Source organism: Tamandua tetradactyla, chromosome 1 (genome assembly GCF_023851605.1).
Source record: "Tamandua tetradactyla isolate mTamTet1 chromosome 1, mTamTet1.pri, whole genome shotgun sequence".
NCBI classification, from domain to species: Eukaryota; Metazoa; Chordata; class Mammalia; order Pilosa; family Myrmecophagidae; genus Tamandua; species Tamandua tetradactyla.
Window position 1 is genome coordinate 327,695 of NC_135327.1, and position 20,025 is coordinate 347,719.

The following is a 20,025-nucleotide window of genomic DNA, read 5'->3' on the forward strand; positions in this document are numbered from 1 at the left end:
AGGGAACAATTTCTAACAATTTTCCTTGTCACTCAGAGTGGTTGCTACCAGCTGAGCTACTCAAGCCATTATAAATATATTAGACGCACTCAGCATTTGCAGGTAAAAATCAGCCCCTCTGCCTTTGCATTTTGGAGCACAGATGTGAGATCAGCTTTTGGAAAGGCATTAGCTGCTTCCCACAATCTCTTTCCCAGTGGGGCTTATGTTGGGGCGGGAGCTTCAGAGATGCCTGAAGGTTGGGCTGAGGGCTGAGGGGCTCCCAGGGTCCTGGCTTGGATAGCTGGGCACTCGGGCTCTGAAAGCCTCCTGTACTCTGGCCAGCACATGGGAGCCCCACGATTCGCTTTCCCATTCAGGGTGTCACTCAGGAACTGGGCGTCAGTGATGTGGGACTGCAAGCATGGGAACAGGGGTTGGTGTGCTGGTTTGAAAGGATGTATGTCCCCTAGAAAAGCCATGTTTTAGTCTAAATCCCGGTTCATATAGGCAGAATAATCCGTATTCAGTACTGTATGTTTGAAACTGTAATAAGATCATCTCCCTGGAGATGTGATTTAATCAAGAGTGGTTGTTAGGCTGGATTAGGTGACAACATGTCTCCACCCATTTGGGTGGGTCTTGAGACATTTCTGGAGTCCTATTAAATTCTCCATTGGAGAATGGAGATTCAGAGAGAGCAGAGAATGCTGCAGCACCACGAAGCTAAGAGTCCACCAGCCAGCAACCTTTGGAGATGAAGAAGGAAAATGCCTCCCAGGGAGCTTCATGAAACAGGAAGCCAGGAGAGAAAGCTAGCAGATGATTCCATGTTCACCATGTGCCTTCTTACTTGAGAGAGAAACCCTGAACTTCATCGGCCTTCTTGAACCAGGGTAATTTTTCCTGGATACTTTAGATTGGACATTTCTATAGACTTGTTTTAATTGAGATATTTTCTAAGCCTTAGAACTGTAAACTAGCAACTTACTAAGTTCCCCTTTTTAAAAGCCTTTCCATTTCTGGTGTATTGCATTCTAGCAGCTAGCAAACTAGAACCAGTTGGTGAGTCAATCAAGGGCGCTTTACCTGTCCTCAAGGTGCTAAGAGAGCATGCTTCACTTGATGGGGGCTCTGAGGACTTCCCAAAACGTAAACTCTGAGACCCACCAGGGGGATAGGCAAGGGGGCCAGGGGATTCTGCCGCCCAGCATAGTGGGTCCAGGGCTCTAATATGAGGGAGGCAGTGCAAACCCTCGTCCAGCAACAGACAAGGTGGGCACTGTTGGGGTGGAGTCAGCAGCGAAGGGTGGAGTCAGGGGTGAGGGGTGGAGTCAGCAGCATAGGGGTGGGGCCAATGGCTGGGGTCGCAGAGCCAGTCAAAGTGCTGTCTCAGCACTTCTCGCTGGGTGGGTAACTTTGTGGGGGGAGGTGACCCTCGTGTCTCTGAGCTTCAGTTTTTATCTTCTGTATAATGGGCATGTTAAGGCTTGTCTTGTAGGATTGTTTCATATTTACTTGTAAAAGGTACACCAAAACCCTACAGATGCTTTTTTTTGTATGCTGTATAGCAGGGTCACATTTATTTATTTATTTTTTCATGTGTTTCCCATCATTGCAGCACCATTTGTTGAGATTTTTGTTTGTTGATTGGTTGGTTGCCTTGCTGGTTTTTTTGGGAAGTGCATGGGCCAGGAATCGAACCCGGGTCTCCCACATGACAGGTGACAATTCGACCACTGTACTGCCCTAGAACCACCCCCATAGATGCATTTATGGAGGCAGCAATCCATGCACAGGAGGGGTCATCACAGGTGGAGGGGCGCTCCACTGGGCTTGATGGATTCCAGACCCTGGAGATGGGCATGGGCTTTGTGAAGAAGAACTGTGGCCCCAGCTTGGACAGCCAGGTATGGACAGGTAGAGTACCTGCATAAGGTCTGACTGCAGAGTCGGTGCATCCTGGCCCCTCCTTGGTGATGGAAACCCACTGGTGGGCACCAGGCTCTCCCTGTCTCTAACCAGCCCCCAGACCTCACTTGCTAAGCTCCAGCCTAGCATAGCCCCAACAGCCTGGTCCACTCAAGTGGCTCCACAGGTGTGCAGCTGGCACTGGGGAAGTTGCCCCAGTAGTCATAGATGGTAATGGCATGGGAGGAGGACTTGAACCCAGAACCTTCTGGGCACAGACTCCCTTCTTTTCACCCCAGGACCCTCCACCACCCCTTTTGCTTCTGGGAGGTCTGGCAGCCCCTTCCCTGTCCCTGGCACCCACCCTGCCTGGGGTCTCATGCATGATTGGCCTTAACTTGGGCACCTAGATCTTGCCTTCCACCCGGCCCTGCTGTGGGCAGAGGCACATGTGGCCGTGACGCCTCTCTCTGCACTGGCTCCTTTACTTGCCTGTTTCTTCAACTCCCCAGCTCATCCTATCACACTCTGCTCTGGCTCAAATGCTGCCCTCCACCTGGACTTCAGCTCTTGGCCCCAGTGCCTCAGGGAAGAGGCCAGTGGGCCTGGGGGTTGATGGCTGCCCTCCATTCTTCCCAGACCTGGGCATCAGCAGGGAGGCTCAGGCCAGCCCCCGAGGTGCTGATGGGGCCCCTGAGCTATGCACAAGTTGGAGGGGAGGCACCAGGCAGAGCCCCCATCTCTGGGCATCTCAGGCCAGTGAGGCTGAGCTTGCCCTGCCCACACCTCCCTCCGCAGTCTCCACAGGCTTCCTGCTGCTTGGAGGTGGGTACAGGTCAAGCACTTCCTCACTCAGGTGCACCCCTGAACCCTGTAATAAACAAACACAATAAACCACATCGCATTTCTACCACTGGGCCTTGCAAAGACAGGAGACCCAAGTTTCTCAGAGTATAGATCTCAACAGGCAAACGGAATCCACTGCCATTGGAAATCAGAACAGTGGTGTCTTAGTCTCCCGGGGCTGCTGCAACAAAGCACCGCAGACAGGGGCTCAAAACAACAGCCATGTGTTCTCCCTCAGCTCTGGAGGCTGAAGTCTGCAATCAAGGTGTCAGCTGGGCTGTGCCCCCTGGACCCCGTAGGGCAGGGCCTTTGCTTTCCTCTTCCTAGTGTCTGCTGTTTGCTGACCATCTCGATGTTCCTTGACTTGTGGACACATCAAACAGTCTCTGCCTCTGTCTTCACATGGCCCTCTGTCCTCTGTGGGTGTCTGTGCATCTGTGTCCAAATCTCTCTTATTCTAAGGATTTAGGACCCACCTACTCCAGCCTCACTCCAACGTTACTCAACCATGTCTGCAAAGATGCTGTTTCCAAGTGAGGTCCCATTGATGGGAACTGGGAGCTGGAATTTCGGTGCATCTCTTTTGGGATACAGTTCAATGCACTACAGGTCGTTACCCGTGGAGATTGGGAAATAACTGCAGAGGGGCAGCAGAGAACTTTCTAGAATGATGGAAACATTCTGAATCGTATTGGGGGATTGTCATGTTGTGTGTCAAAAGTCACTGAATTGTGGGTAGTCACCTGGGATTAGAGCGAGATGTGACGCCACTCATTCCAGGTGGGTCTTGGTTAGTGTACTGGAATCCTTTGAAAGAGGAAACATCTGTAACAAATGAGAGAGCCGTGAGAACTACCAGAGCCCACGTAGCCAGAGACCTTTGGAGACAAGAAGAAAAACGCCCCAGGGAGCTTCATGAAGCAAGAAGCCTGGACAGGAAGCCAGCAGACGGCACCATGTTCGCCATGTGCCTTTCCAGTTGTGATAGAAACCCTGAACATCATCAGCCTTTAGTGCTTAAAGGTAAACTCTCGTTGGTGCCTTAATTTGGACATTTTTGTAGATTTGCTTTAATTGGGACATTTTCATGGCCTTAGAACTGTAAACTTGCAACATCATAAATTCCCCCTTTTTAAAAACCAAAAAAAAAAAGTCGTTGAATTGCACACCTAGCACCTTTGCAATTATCTGTCGTAAATTATTCTTCAATTGAAAAAAAACAGAAAAATGGTGCCTGAGACCCCTGTGTTAGAATGAAAGCCCCAACCCAAAGAGCCTAAGGTTTGGAAGCATCTGTGTGGGAAACCTGTCTGTGCGTAGGGGTCACTACTCAATCTGTCATTCAAACTGGGACACATTTTTTAGTGAAAGGGGTCACTGAAGATAATCAAAGTTATATATATATATATATATATTTCGGTATGTTTTGGCTATGTTGACTTTATTATTTTGGCAGATTCTTAGGTGTTTTTCTGAAGAATGATTTTTTTTTTCAATTCGGTCATAGCAGTTTTAAATTTTTTTGTAAAATTGCTTGTGCTCTTCTTCAAAGTTGTGTTTTATGTTATTAATAAATCTGAAATTGTTGACACCTTAAATCAACTTCTCTCTGTTCAACCAGAACATTTTTAATTGAGACAATTTTCTCTCTACAGGAGCAGAGTTACCTGGTAAGCTTAGGGCATTTTGCTCTATGGAGAAAATGTTAATTTCTTTTGTTTTTCCCACATTGAAATGTATAACTATTTCACCCAAATGTATATTACAGATGATGTTGGCTTCTCATCTGCATTCAGAGAATCTTCCTTTGACAAATACTTTTATAAAACTTGTCAAGTTAGTTGTCTATTTTGAAATTGTGCCTGTATATGAGTCTTTCTAATGTATTCCCCAAATTTAGATGCCACAAACTAATAGATCTTTTAATTTTGTTCCATTCCATACAAATTTGTTTAATTAAAGTTAGGAGCTCCATTTAAAGATGTTTTCCACAAGTTGAGATATTCCAAAGCACAGTTATGTCATTTCAAAATTAAATCTTATATGCTTTTGGAACTCTCATTGTTTAATTTGTTCTGGCTCTCCCTTGCTTTTACAGGGGTAAATTTAATGCCTTCCAGTTTTTAAGCTTTGTTTATAATAAGTGCAATTTTCTAACTGCTTCAAAAACTAAAGATTTTGGTTGTGCTGTTCATTGAATTATTTGATTAGAGATTTCCAACCAATTTAAACAAAATGTAACCAGTTTAGAGGATTTGTTTAGAAAAAGACTATACCTTTGAGGGACCTGCAGGTTGCTTTCCAAAGCAGCTCATCAGATGCTGAGATGTTCCTAAAGCCATGTTCATTCACTTTTATGAGGCAGCAGCCCTTGTAATGCCTCATAAACTGCTTTTCTCCAATGTATCTTTGTCACAGAATGGTGTAATTCAGTTGCTTTAATCACATTTAAGTATTTGAAAATTTTGACAATTACAACTTGTTTCACGGTGGACACAATTATGAATTGCAGACGTCCTACAACCAATTACAAAACTATGTCCACTCTATGGGTTTCTTAGTAAACCATGACATACCATGACCCTTTGGTCAAACATGTGGACATATCACCATAATGAAACAAATAATTTATCATCAATGTGGAACTTTCTGATTGAATTTGCAACAGCATTCACAAGAGTTGGAAATGTTTCCTAAAACAGAATGAAATTCTAAAAGCTGTATTAGATGAGATGTATTTGTGTAATTGAGCTTGAAAGAATTGAACAAATATTGGACTGAACTGGTTTTCCATTTGAAGTAGCTGATGTCCTCATTTAAAACTGGCTTCTTTTAACAGCTTTCAGTTTTGCTTTTGCTGGTGGAGGTGACATAGCAACAGCTGCTGCTTCACTTTGCATATATGCATGAGAAAATTTGCAATTGAAAAGGAGCGAACCAAGTGGAGAAGTACAGCCATTTGATCTAAGTGAAAGGTCAAGATTCAGAGAGTGAGGTACAAAAGAACACATGCTAAATTCTCATATTCAGGAAAAGTCTTCTGAAAAGGACCACTGATGTTGGAAGTAACTGCTGCTCCTGCTTTAGCAGATCAAGATTCTCCTTTGGCATTTGTGGGACCAAAATCTCCATGTGGACGGACAGTGTTGTTGAACTTTTGATGCAAGCTAGAGCTTCATCATCAACTTCATGGACAAATGGAACATCAGTGCTTGCTTTCTTATTAAACATGCAATTCATTATTTTAGCTCATTGATGCCAAGGGGGGTTATTATGAAATTTCAAAAGCATTAGCAAATAACAAGACACATAATCTGGCGCAAAGAAAGGATCATTTGTCATGAGAGCACACAGGCTACTCCTTATCCATGTGTTTATGGCAGAATGGCTCACTCAGCTTCTATTTTCTTCCTTGTATTTCACACATACTGTGTTTATCATGTCCCATAGATCCCGTGAATAGTATCCTGTGGCCTTGATATCTTTCAGGCAGGGGTGGGTAGGGCCCCCGCACCCAGCTGATGGGAGTGGCAACCTGAGACCTTCCCCCAGCCTCACCTGAGGTCAGAAGGAGCTCATCCCCTGCTTCTCCTGTCCAGCTCACTCAGCCCCACCAACAGTGCCCCCACGACATCCTTCAAAGGGAGGGGTGGGAGGTGTTGGGTTGAAAAGTGGTGAGGACAAGCTTATTCATTTACCTACGGGTGGTCTTTCAGCTTTAACAACTTGAGAAACTGAAAACTCTGCCCTCTGTCCCACTCACTGACAGGCAAGACCATTGCAGAAGCTGGGAGTTGAGGTGCAGTCTCCAAAAGGCCTCTGGTTTATTTTAAAACAACTCTTCATGTGATACTTTCCATTCAATAAAGAATGAAAAATATGGCACAGATGCCAATTGGGTGGAGTGCGGTGCAACGTCCTGTGTCTGTTTCCTGGGACTGCCCCACAGAGTGCCACAAACTGGGGGGCTTGAAGCAGCGGGAGCTATTGTCTCACAGATCTGGAGGCCAGAAGCCTCAAGGCCAGGTGCCTTCAGGCCCTGCTCCCTGAAACCTCCAGGTGAGACTCCTTCCTTGCCTCTTTGCGTCCTCTCACAGATGAACTGCTGCAGCCTTGGCCTCTGCACCTCCACAAGGCCTCTTTCGTGTGTGTCTGTCTGTCTCCGTGTCCAAATGTCCCCTCTTACAAGGACTCTAGTCCTTTGACCCTGACCTCATGTGAAGTAACAGCACCTTTCCAGACCCAGTTTCCACCAGGTTGCATTCACGGGACAGGGATTAGGACTCGAACCTGTCCTTTGGGGTCGCAGTTCAACCCCTGACCACTGGGAAAGTAGGATGTAGGAGGCTGACGGCCACCTGCAGGGATGCCGCACCTTCCAGGAGCCCCAGGACTGGGAGCCCATTTCCTCCTACTGTCTCTCAGCCAGCCCTGCACACCCTGAGGCCGGCCCATCGTGTCTGCCGGAACTGCTGCCCTGCAAGTAAAACCCTCAGGCTCTGCCCTCCCAGGCTGCCCTGGGCTCCCCCACCCCACTCCAGTCCACACTGTCTCTGGCTTCCTGACTTGGGGTCTCTGGGGGTGGGCATCCATGAGTCTCACTTCAACAAGACCCCCAGGGGATCCCACCCGCCAGTGAGCAAACCTGACCTGTTCCCTTCTGTCAGCCCGATTGGGTCGGCGTCGCTGCCCCGCCCTCCTGGCCCTGTCCTGCTCACCCACCACTGCCTTTACAGGTAGCCAGGTGACCGTGTCACCTGTGCCCTACCCGCACCCTGCCCCAGGTGCTGGGAGTGCAGGTCACAGCCCAGGGCCCTTTTGGTCAAGCCCTGGGAGAGAGACACTGCCTGCAGCGGCTCTGAGACAGGCACCGGCCTTCTCTACCTGACTCTGGGCCCTGGAGAGGTTGGAGCTGCTAATTCCAGGCCATGGGAGGAGCTGGGAAGAGGAAACAGACTTTCATGGTCAATCACCCTCGGGGGGCGTGTGAGCTCACACCCACCACTACTGCGGGTTCCAACGACAGCCCTGAGGACTGTGCACCTGCGGGATGCTGGAGTTCGGAGGTGGAAAACTGAGACCCAAACACCCTGAGCGAAGGGGGTTCATGGGCCCAGTGTCCGGACTGTGGGTGAGGTGCTGCTGGCCCCTGCTGACTGAGGGTCAGTCTTGTCCATTCTCCCTCAGGCCCTTCCCTCCTAGCAGGCCCTGTGTGTGCAGGCAGAAGCGCCCACAGCTGCCCTGTGTACCTGCTGGTTGGCCGCACCCAGAAGGGGCAGGTTTGTCGGAGGTGAATTTAGCTAGCAGTTTGCTGGAATTGGTAGCTAGATTCAGGCTGGTAGGAGTGTTTACATCACAGCACTCTGCAAACACTATGCATCAGGGCTTGTCCTACCTGTGGTTGTTTGGGGAGCTGGTTGCCAGCAGGCCAGGCTGGGCTTAGAGTGCAGCAGCCAAGAGCGTCCTCCGGGGCTCTTGGGGGACAGAAGCAGGAGGGGCTGCCCAGGAGGCTCATCAGGGGCCCCCGTGGGTGGCAGTCAGTTCACAGGCTCTGCCCACTCTGCCAGCACCATGTGGGATGGCTCTGTCTCAGGGCTCCCACGTGGGAACGGATAGAGTGACTCCCGGGATGACTCTGGCTTCACAGCTGCACCTGGGGGGCAGGTGGGCTCCAAAGTCCTGACCACCTCCAAATGGGAAGGCAGGGCCCCACCCGCATGGACATCAGAAACGCTGCAGGAGGAGCGGCATCGCGTCTGAAGGGGCTGCTGGCCAGGGTGGTCCCGTGTCCCCCACAGATGTGCGATCAAGCCTGAAACCCCGTCCCTGCAAGGGTGAATCCCCTTGTCAATCAGATTCTTTTTTTTTTTTTTTTTTTAATTTTTTTATTATTCAAAAAAAAGAAAAGAAATTAACACAACATTTAGAAATCATTCCATTCTACAAATGCACTCAGTAATTCTTAGTATCATCACATAGATGTATGATCATCATTTCTTAGTACATTTGCATCGATTTAGGAAAAGAACTAGCAAAACAGCAGAAAAAGATATAGAATGTTAATATAGAGAAGAGAATTAAAATAATAATACTAATAATATATATATATAAAGGAAAAAGAAAAAAACAAAAACAAAAGATACAAACACACAAACAAACAAACAAAAAACCATATTTCAGGTGCAGCTTCATTCAGTGTTCCAACCTAGTTACATTACACTTAGGTATTATTGTGCTGTCCATTTTTGAGTTTTTGTATCTAGTCCTGTTGCACAGTCTGTATCCCTTCAGCTCCAATTACCCATTATCTTACCCTGTTTCTAACTCCTGCTGGTCTCTGTTACCAATGATATATTCCAAGCTGATTCTCAAATGTCGGTTCACATCAGTGGGACCTTACAGTATTTGTCCTTTAGTTTTGGGCTAGACTCACTCAGCATAATGTTCTCTAGGTCCATCCATGTTATTACATGCTTCATAAGTTTAGTCTGTCTTAAAGCTGCATAATATTCCATCGTAGGTATACGCCACAGTTTGTTTAGCCACTCGTCTGTTGATGAACATTTTGGCTGTTTCCATCTCTTTGCAATTGTAGATAATGCTGCTATAAACACTGCTGTGCAAATGTCCGTCTGTGTCTTTGCCCTTAAGTCCCTTGAGTAGATACCTAGTAGTGGTATTGCTGGGTCGTAATCCATTCTGCCATTCTATGTCTTTTGATTGGGAAATTCAGTCCATTAACTTTTAGTATTATTACTGTTTGGATAACATTTTCCTCTACCATTTTGGCTTTTGTATTATATATATCATATCTGATTTTCCTTCTTTCTACACTTTACTCCATACCTCTCTCTTCTGTCTTTTCGTATCTGACTCTAGTGCTCCCTTTAGTATTTCTTGCAGAGCTGGTCTCTTGGTCACAAATTCTCTCAGTGACTTTTTTTTTTTTTTTTTTTTTTTTTAAAGAGGGAGGAAGGGAAGGAAAGACAGAGAAAGAAGGAAGGATGGAAGGAAGGAAGTGAGGAAGAAAGGGAAACATTTTTAAACATTTTCTTGTTTTATTATATTTTGTTTGTTTGTTTGTTTGTTTTTTTACATGGGCTGGGGCCGGGAATCGAACCGGGGTCCTCCGGCACGGCAGGCAAGCACTCTTGCCCGCTGAGCCACCGCGGCCCGCCTCTCAGTGACTTTTTGTCTATAAATGTTTTAATTTCTCCTTCATTTTTGAAGGACAATTTTGCTGGATATAGGAGTCTTGGTTGGCAGTTTTTCTCTTTTAGTAATTTAAATATATCATCCCACTGTCTTCTAGCTTCCATGGTTTCTGCTGAGAAATCTACACATAGTCTTATTGGGTTTCCCTTGTATGTGACAGATTGTTTTTCTCTTGCTGCTTTCAAGATCCTCTCTTTCTCTTTGACCTCTGACATTCTAACTAGTAAGTGTCTTGGAAAACGCCTATTTGGGTCTATTCTCTTTGGGGTGCGCTGCACTTCTTGGATCTGCAAATTTAGGTCTTTCATAAGAGTTGGGAAATTTTCAGTGATAATTTCTTCCATTAGTTTTTCTCCTCCTTTTCCCTTCTCTTCTCCTTCTGGGACACCCACAACACGTATATTTGTGCGCTTCATATTGTCATTCAGTTCCCTCATCCCCTGCTCAAGTTTTTCCATTCTTTTCCTTATAGTTTCTGTTTCTTTTTGGAATTCAGATGTTCCATCCTCCAGTTCACTAATTGTAGCTTCTGTCTCTTTAGATCTACCATTGTAGGTATCCATTGTTTTTTCCATTTTTTCTTCTTTGTCCTTCACTCCCATAAGTTCTGTGATTTGTTTTCTCAGATTTTCTATTTCTTCTTTTTGTTCAGCCCATGTCTTCTTCATGTCCTCCCTCAATTTATTGATTTGGTTTTTGAAGAGTTTTTCCATTTCTGTTCGTATATTCAGCATTAGTTGTCTCAGCTCCTGTATCTCATTTGAACTATTGGTTTGTTCCTTTGACTGGGCCATATCTTCAGTTTTCTGAGCGTCATCCATTATTTTCTGCTGGTGTCTGGGCATTTGATCAGATTTCCCTGGGTGTGGGACCCAGCTGGTTGAAAGCTTTTTCTGTGAAATCTCTGGGCTCTGTTTTTCTTTTCCTGCCCAGTAGGTGGCGCTCGTGGCGCTCGTCTGTCTGCACGGCAGTCGGCCCGGGAAACCGCGCATGGAGGCGGGGGTCGCTGGCCGCCGCAGCTTGGGAGAGTGCCGTCCTAATTGCCCAGCTGGCCGGAAACGCCAAGCGTGACGGGAGGGCCCCGCTATCCAACGTTCCCAGTCAGACCGGGGAGCCACGTGCGTGGAGGGGACCCCAGTCGCCAGCCGCCCCGGCCGGGAAAACGCGCGCCCCTCGGGTATCTCACCGCAGCAGATTCTCCCTGCCCGTTCAGCTGTTCCAGAATGGGGTACGCTGTCTTTTTGGTCTCTGTCGTGACTCCGGGAGCTGTTTCGTATTGTTTCTGTTTCTTTAGTTGCTTTTCTGGAGGAGGAACTAAGACCCGCGCGTCTTACTAAGCCGCCATCTTCTCCGGAAGTCGTCAATCAGATTCTTGAGGATGTTGCTAGTTAAGGGGGGTGCAAACCGAGTGAGGGGGAGCCCTTGTCCCATGGGGTGGGACACTCTTGAAGCAGAGGAAATTCGGATGCAGCAGGAGAGAAGGGGAGGGAAGGGGACAGATGGTCAGGGGACAGGCAGAGCAGGGCCGGCCCCCACCGAGCCCTGCCAGCTGCCGAGAAAACTCGAACCAGATGACACACTGAGTTTGGACCTCAGGCCTCCCCAGCTGTGATGATAAATTCCTGCTCTCTAAGCCCGGTCCATGGTGTTCACCATCACAGCCCCAGGAAGGAAGGCAGCGTGGATTCTGGGATGTTCCAGCAGGAGAAGGTGCTGGGGGGCGGCTGGGGGGAACTGGCCAAGGGTCAAGGGTCAGAGGATGCTGGGGTTCCCCACACTCCCACAGGTGACAGTTGGGTCCGAATCAGCCTGCAACCCCACACCAGGGCAGGGTCTTCTGCAGCTACTGAAAATCCCCCCGAGGCCTCCCTTTGGGCCTCCTCACTGAGTTTCAAAGTAACAGAGAAGACCTTTTTATTTTTATTTTTTTTTTATGGTACTACTTTAAATTAAAATAACTCCCTTTTGCAGAATTGTTGGCTGCTGGAGGAAATAAAACCGTTCATTGGCTTCATCATTTAAATATGACATTGCAAGATGGGTGGTGGCAGGCAGAGGAGTCAAAGTCGCTCCACTTTCAGCGCAGTTGGATCACGGAAATGGTGGTGCCCCATGACTCTCCCTCTGGGCTAGAATGGAGGGGCCTGCTCGCTGCAGACACGTGGTGCTGGTGGAGAGCCAGGGCCGTGGGCGTGGATGCCCCGAGCAGGAAGGGTGCAATGGGCAAGGCCTGTGCTGGGAGCTCAGCCGCCTGCTGCCGAGTGCCCGTCGAGGAGGTCACATCACTGGGGCCGGGCCTGCAGCAAAGGCCCATGCCTGGGTCTGTGCAAACGTCACCACAGTCTTCCCCCAAATCTGCTGTCCAGCAAGGACCTGTGGTCTGGTCCTATCCATCCAAGAGTGCCCTGACTGCAGGGGGAGGAAAGCAGGACGAGTGATGATGACAAAGTCATTTTAAAAGGTGTAAGTACACCCCATCCCGCTATGGGAATATACTTATGCTAAAGATCATTTGTTGCTTCTCTGCAATTTAAAATGAACTGGCGTCTTTTGTTTTCTGTGGCAACCTTAGACCCAGGCGGGTTTCAGTCTCACTGAGCCTCCTTTTCTTCTTCCCTAAATTGGGAAACACGTCCACTGCCCGAGGGGGCATGATTCCAGAAACATGCTGCAGAGCCCAGTGCAGCCGTCTGGTGGGGGGGCCCTCCTGGGGGGCCCTCCCAGCTCCCCAGAGCTCAGGAAGCAACCAGAAAAGCCATGCAAGGCAACAGCACTAGGACGGGTGAAAGACGGAGATGGAGATGCCCGTTCAGGCCGGCGGGGGGCTACAGTGAAGGAGGGGGAAGTGAGGGTACGATATGCCTCTGAGAGGCGGGTGGCCAAACAGCTTCTGAGTGCTGAGCCTGGAGGGGGCTGCTGGAGCTACCCTGGACGGAAATAGAGGAAGAGAGCTAAGTTGGGGATGGCTGTGCTTCTGGATGGAGGATGGAGAAGAGGTGAGGAAAGCAAGGCTCTGGGGGTGCTGAGAGTGGTCGTGAGACCAGCTGGGGGTGCAACTCTGGGTGGGGGGCTGGCATGTGTGTGTGTATCACTGGCTGTGTGGGGGTTGTTGGGCTGCACAGAGCTGAGGGCAGAGGATGGGGCCCAAGGGGTGTCCTGGGTCAGGACGGAAAGGGGACAGATGGACCCTCAGGCCAGGCCTCTGGGAGTGGTCAAGGGATGAGGTGGTGTCCTCAAAAATGTGGAAATTCCAAGAGTATGAGAAGGCAATGGAATGGCAGCCATGTGAGATGTGGTCGCAGAGCAAATTCTAAGACAGCCCCATGGTCTCTGCCCCCAGGGGCTGTACCCTTGAGTGCAGGGGAACCTGAGGCCTGCTTCTAGTCAAGACAATATGGCAAAAGTGCAAGATCTTGTGGGTGTGATTAATGTCCCTGTTCATTTCATCAAAAGGGAGGTTATCCTGGGTGGGCCTGACCTAATCAGGTAAGCGTCCTTGCAGGGAGGAGCTGGGGCCTCCCTGAGAGAGGAGATCTCTCTCCTGCTCGTCCTGATAAAGCAAGCTGCCAGGCATCCTACAGCTGCCAGGAAATTAACTCAGCCTGCAGACACATGAGCACTGAGGGGAGCTCTGGGTTCAAGTGGAGTCCCTGACCCCCAACATCTGGATTGTACCTTCTGGGGCCTGCACAGGGGACCCAGATAAGTCATGCCTGGAATCCTGACCCATGAGGAAGCTGTCAGATGACAAATGGATGCTGATTGAGCCACTAAATTTATGGTGATTTGTTATGCAGCATAGCTAACTAATATAGGTACTGAGTTGCCTGTCCCTGGAGGAGTTCAAGCAGGCCTTCCTGTCTGGGTGAAAGGGTGGGCTAAATTGCTTACACTGGGACCCTGTCATCGAGTAGTGTGAGTCTCTGGACAGGTGAGATCAGACAATGCTCCCTAGAGCATCAGAACCAAGGGGAGAGTATATACATACATGATTTATTCTAAGGAATTGGCTTGCATGGTCAGCAAGTTGGAAGTTTGTAGGGCAGGCCAGCAGCAGGCTGGGAGCTCCAGCAGGAGTGGATGCTCGGTCTTGAGGCAGAATGCCTTTCTCCCTGGGAAACCTTAGCTCTTTGCGCTCGAGGTCTCCAACTGATGAGACAAGGCCCACCCTGCCATGGTGCGTGGACTCCGTTACTAAAGCTGATGGTTTGGAGGTGCTAACCATGTCCAGGGGGCACCTTCTCAGCCACATGAGGTGAGCATATATTAAATAATCGGGTGCTATCATCTAGACAAGGGGACACGGAAGATAAGTCATTGCAGGGATCATTCATTCATCTAGATACATTTTGTGCAAAGAACACATAAGAGTGAAAACCAGACTGGAGGCTCGAGGAGCTTAGCCGCAGGTGGAGAAGTGGACAGAAACTAGTTACCAGACAAGAAGTTAAACACACACGGTGCAGCCTGTGTGTGGTGGTGGGGCACTGAGCGGGGTGGGGGCTGGCCCCACCAGGGGTCGAGGGGGCTTCCCCGAAGGAGGGGATGCCTGGCTCGGATTGGCATCACCTCTGGTGTATATGCACTTCGGGACACACAGACCTGGGTCTGGGGTGATGGCAAAGTGCCCTCAGGGTCTCCGGGGGGTGGACCGGCTGGAATTGGGGTCCCCCGGGGCTCCCTCACCCAGCCCAGGGTGCGAGGTTCTCACTTAGGGCTTGGAGGAGGGAGAAGGGGAAAAAGGGAGGGATAAGGAAAGAAAAGAGGCCCAGGAAGGCTCTCATGCCCCTCCCAGCCTCCAGGGCCCCCAGCTCACTGGTAGGGGGTGTCTGGGCATTACCGTGGCTGCCTCTGGCCACGCGCTCTGGCCACACCCTCACCTGGTCCCGCTCAGGAGCCGATGACACTGGGGAAGCAGAAAGGAGCCCCTGCACGCTGAGTGCTCTTTCTCAAAGAGCCACCCTCCTTCCCGTCCTTCCTGAGGTAGGAAATGGGCATTTCTCGCTCAGGTTGGAGCTCTGACCAGTTGGCAGTTTGGATGGGAGCCGACCTTCCAACTCCAGCTTCTGTGTGAGGGGACCCAAGCTGTGAGCGGGGACAACGAGCTACAAAAGGCACGTGGGCTCTGCACCCCAGGGATCCTGCCTCTGAGGGGCAAGGCCTTCCCCACTGTGGGGACCCCAGAGCCACCTGGGGGCCTCAGCCCTGCAGCGCTCTGCCCCCAGGCTGGAGGGAGGTGGGCTGGGAACAACTGGGAAGCAGCCTCCTGAGGTCGGTGCCTTGGCGGTGGGTCACCTCCACCCCTGGGCAGGGGCTGAGGCCTTCCATCTGCCCATGGACAGGAGGGATAAAAGCTCCTGAAACCAGACAAGGGGGTGGTGCACTGCCACCCGATCCCTCACCCTCCCAACCTTGCTGCCTCCACGTCCCCTGGTGCACATGGCTGGCCGTCCCCCAAATGGTGAAGGCTCACCTCTGAGGCCTGACACTGAGGTTCATGAGAAAGGCTCCGGGACAAAGTGGGCTCTGGGCCTGGGGGATGGAGTGTTAGGAAGAAAGCCTCATCTGAAATAGAATAAACGCTTTGCCAATAGTGGAGAAGAAAAGAATGACTCGCGATCTCAGAAGAGCCGCTGTGCCCCTGACACGTGGTGGTTGGTGCGCTCCGCTATGGGAAACAGCAGTGTTTATTCCCGAGCCCAGCACGTGGGTCCCTCCTCTGTCTCTCTGCTGATGGGACACTCGAGAGTTTACAGCTTATCTGAGCAGTTTAACTAGTTTAAATTTTCTGCAGCAATTCCTGCCTTTGATTATGTTTTTCTCAGTGAGCCTGGTCATTACTAGTTTAGATGTGTTTTTATTCATGTAAGGATCTGATGCCAATTTGGGGCTTAGGCTAGAGGCCCTCTCCTTTCCGTCCATGAGACTGGCCTGGGCTGGCTTTGCAGCCCTTTGTTTCATTAGCTGTGTTTTCCCCACTCTGTCATTTTGTGTGACAGCTAAACCTAATTTTATTCTTGCAGGAGGAGCCGGCAAAGAGCACAAGGAAGGATGAGCTGTCCACCAGGGCAGTCGGGGAGGCCCTGAGGACTCCTGTGGGGACCAGGCTGCCCCCTGCATCCTCACCTGCTTGTCCCCCCGCATCCCCACCTGCCCTCCAGCCGGCCTCCCAGGCACGGTTTCGAGACAGGAGCCACAGGTGACCACACAAAGGCCTGTGGTACCTGGACACCCCGAGAGGGGCCCAGGCTTTGGGGTGCTCAGTCTTCTTGGCCAGCTTCTGGGCAGGAAGAGGGTGAGGCAGGTCTTTGTTTCCCCAGCATTGCTACTCAACGTCAGAGGGTTTATGGGTGCCAATCCCCGCGACCGCAGCAGCTTCCTCTCGGGTGCTGCTTCGTGGCTCCTCTGTCACCCAGGGACCCTGAGCTGGGATGGAAGTGCAGAAAGCAGCAGGGTGGGGCCCGTGCTAGTGCGAGACAAACCAGCCACACCTGCTCCCCCTCCCGCGGCCCCTCCGCTCCCCTCCCGAGTAAGTCACACATCCAGGCTATTGTGCTTTGCTGTTAATTTCTATTTGAAAGTCTCCAGGACCCCCAAATAGCATAATCTTCCTTGCCCGCATAAAGACCCTTAGTGGGAATCTGTCTGTCTCCACTATTTCTTTCAGAAAGTCTGGAGGGCTTGGAAGTCCCATCTGCAGGCCTGGCCTCCTCCTAACTTGCCCAGAGAGAAGCTTGGAGGCTCTAGTGGCCCCTCCAAGCCCAAGACAAAAGGAAGCAGGTCCCCAAGAAGTAGGGGCACATCTTTGGTCCCTCTGGTCCCCAGCGCCAAGCAGCATGTTGGGTGTGAGCCCTCGGTGAGGTGGGGGAGGCTTTACAGGGTGTGTCCGGCTGTTTACAGGAGGCTGATTACAAAGGGGCCTGTGCTCCCACCTGAGGAGAGCCGCGCCTTCCAGCCCGACAAGCTCCTGAGGTTTGTTCACTGGGGGATGGTTTTGTGGGAACTGGCAGGACTGGGCAGCAGCACACGGAGCCATCAGACTTGGGTGCTGTGTGACCTCAGGCTGGACTCTCAGCTTCTCTGTGCCTTGATTCCTCAACCTCGTATTCATGAACCTGTGAACAGGGGACAAGTCTAGGTGGCCTCCAGAGGACGTGCCCAACCTTGAATCTTGATTGTTTTATAGCTCTCCATATACCTGATTCCTCCCTCTTTTATTTGATCCATGTTTATGTATAACTGGTGACCCCCTGCAGAGTTGATGTACAACACTTTTTTATTAAATAAATGAGTTGACATGTTAGCTAATAAACTAATCAATATTAAAAAGAGACACCCAACTGCTTTGTCAATCTTCAAAGCAGATGCCAGGACACAGCCTTACCCAGCTTCTCCTCTCATTTTATCCAACTCCTTGTTCTCAGCTGGTTATGCCAAAGCACGGTCAGGAGCTTGGTGCCTAGAAAGCTTCTTGTGTTTTGTGGAGAGCCGCCTCCCAGGTCAGGCCTAGTGGACGCGCTGCAGCCTGCTCTAGAGTTCCCCCCGCCCATCGAGTGAGCCAAGATGGCGCCCGCATCCTGCCTCCGCGTATGACGTACGCGCCCGCCAACCCTGTCTACCAATCACCCTTGTATACGTGGCGTTAGCCCATTGGGTTTGGATTTTGTATATAAAGGCGTTACCCGGACGGGGAAAGCGAGACGACCCACAGGGAGCCGTACCTGACGGCCGCATAGAGGTTGTTCCCCCGCGGGGTATCTTGTCCCGCGCGGAACCTGTAACAGAGAATGCAAGCTTAACTCCAGTAAAGGTCTGTGCTTACAACTGCTATGTGTCTTGGATCTGTGTTTCTCACCAGCGCGGATTTGTCTGCGTCTCTCTGTCTCTCCTCATTGTCTCACCCGCCGGCCGGGGGATCAGAAGCTGAGCGAGACGGCGCCGGACAAGTGGTGGCCCGTACGGGGAACCCTTCTGCTGCCTTTCCCCGAGCTGGTGAGGACGTGCTTCTTGAGTTCGCAGCGGACTTCCCGCGCCTGATCACCGCGAGAAGGTGAGTACTTCTTATTACGTGAGAGTTAAGGCCTGCGGGCTTTCAGGTAGCCCCGGGGACTCGGAAGAGCTCTCCGAGTGATTAAAGTACAGTGCCGACTGCAAACATGGGGCAGTTCGGAAGTTTACCTTTGTTAGCTCCCTTAAAGACCCTTTTAGCGGACGGCTCCTGTGAAAGTGAGCCGCCCACTTGTAAGCCGCCAGAGTCTGGCGCTAGTTCAGACACCTCTGACTCAGAGTCAGATGGTGATGAGACCGAGGGTGCAGACGCGCCTCCGCTGATCGATTGGGGGAGGCCCCCTGTCTCACCCACGCAGCCTTCCGCCCCGCCAGCGCCTGCTGCAGGGGCGCGGCAGCTTCCGGTGAATGGTTTTGGTGATCTCGCCAAAAACCCTCACCACGGGCTCCCTCTGGTGGCCGAATCAGGTAATTACAGTGGCCCTCCTTTGCGAGACCCGGAACCCCCTACAGGCTGGTCTAGGGAGGGGCAGTTACAGCCGTACCCCCTGCCTGCATACGCGAGCCCTCGAGACCTTACGTCACCAAGTGATGGAGGGAGACATTTCTGGAAATGGAACCCCTTTTCAGCCTTTAGACCTTTCGGTATGATGGGTGGTTACCAACCACTTAAGCCAGAGCCAGCCTATGAGCCATATGATTACAAAGTTTTAAGGGAATTGAGGCAAGCTGTCCATCAGTATGGCCCCAATGCTCCTTTTACCTTGAATATGGTTGAAAACCTTTCCACCCTGAATCATACGCCCGCAGATATATATCAGCTGGCCCGTGCTTGCTTGCCCCAGGGCCGATACATAGATTGGAAAGCATGGTTCGAAGAGTTAGCGGAGGAGCAAGCTGCGAAAAACGCAGCGGGGAGACATGGCGGATGGAATGCAGATATGCTATTGGGGAAAGGTGCCCACTCCCAGAATCAAACAGGGTTCCCTCAAGAAGTCTACGCCCAGATTTTCCGTTGTTTCGTAGGAGCCTGGAAAAAGCTGACAGGTGAGGGAGAGGCTCAAGCCTCACTCAGCAACATACATCAGGGCCCCACAGAACCCTTCGTGGATTTTGTAGCCAAAATGCAAACTGCGGCTGAGAGAATTTTCTCAGATCCAGGAGTGGCAGAGACTGTAGTTAAACAAATGATATTTGAGCAGTGCAACAAGGAATGTAAAGTTATCCTAGCACAAAACAGAGGAAAAAACCTGACGGAATGGGTTCGGCTCTGCAGAGATGCTGGTAGCCCGTTAACTAATGCAGGTCTAGCTGCCATGCTAGCCAGCTCCTTACAAGTAGCTGCAAAGAAATCCAAAGACCTAGGAACAAAGCCAAGAGGATGTTATCATTGTGGCCAGTTGGGACACATTAAGAGAAACTGTCCCAATAAAGGCCAACCACCTGCCACTCAACAGTTTGGTAGACCATATGCGGCAACCAGGCTATGTGGCCGTTGCCACAAGGGACCCCATCGCGCAGAAGACTGTAGGTCAGCCTTCAATGCGCAGGGTGTGCGCCTTTCTGGCCGTCCTGAACAGGACCCAAAAAACGGGCAGAGGGGGTCCACCCTTTCGGTGGACCCCCCTGCATGCCATCCGGCGACACAACACCCGTCCAAATTCGCGCATCCCCTGGATCAGCAGGACTGGACCTCTGTGCCACCTCCAGACTCGTACTGACCCCCTCCATGGGTGTCCAGTTGATAGGGACCTCCTTTAAAGGGCCCTTACCAACGAAGACTGTTGGGCTCATAATAGGGAGGGCATCCACAGCCCTGAAAGGACTAACAGTCATACCAGGCGTTGTAGATTCAGATTTCACAGGTTACGCCCAAATTATGGTACAATCTCAGCAAGGTACTCTGGTCATTGCAAAAGGTGATAAGCTGGCACAGCTCTTGCTCTTACCCAGCTTACATACATTCTTTCCGAGTAGACCCAGACAGAGAAGAGATAAGGGATTTGGGTCTTCTGGAGAAGTTTTTGAGGGCCTCCATATGTCTCTGGAGTCTCGACCCATGCTGAC

At 50.6% G+C, this 20,025-nt stretch overlaps 1 long non-coding RNA gene across 1 annotated transcript; it reads left to right on the top strand.

The window, feature by feature from the left end:
* Positions 1 to 1,718: 1,718 nt before the first annotated feature.
* Positions 1,719 to 6,698, top strand: LOC143682989 (uncharacterized). Its single transcript, XR_013175395.1, has 3 exons — positions 1,719 to 1,889; positions 3,517 to 3,759; positions 5,576 to 6,698. It is a non-coding gene; the product is annotated as an uncharacterized LOC143682989 (long non-coding RNA).
* Positions 6,699 to 20,025: the final 13,327 nt, after the last annotated feature.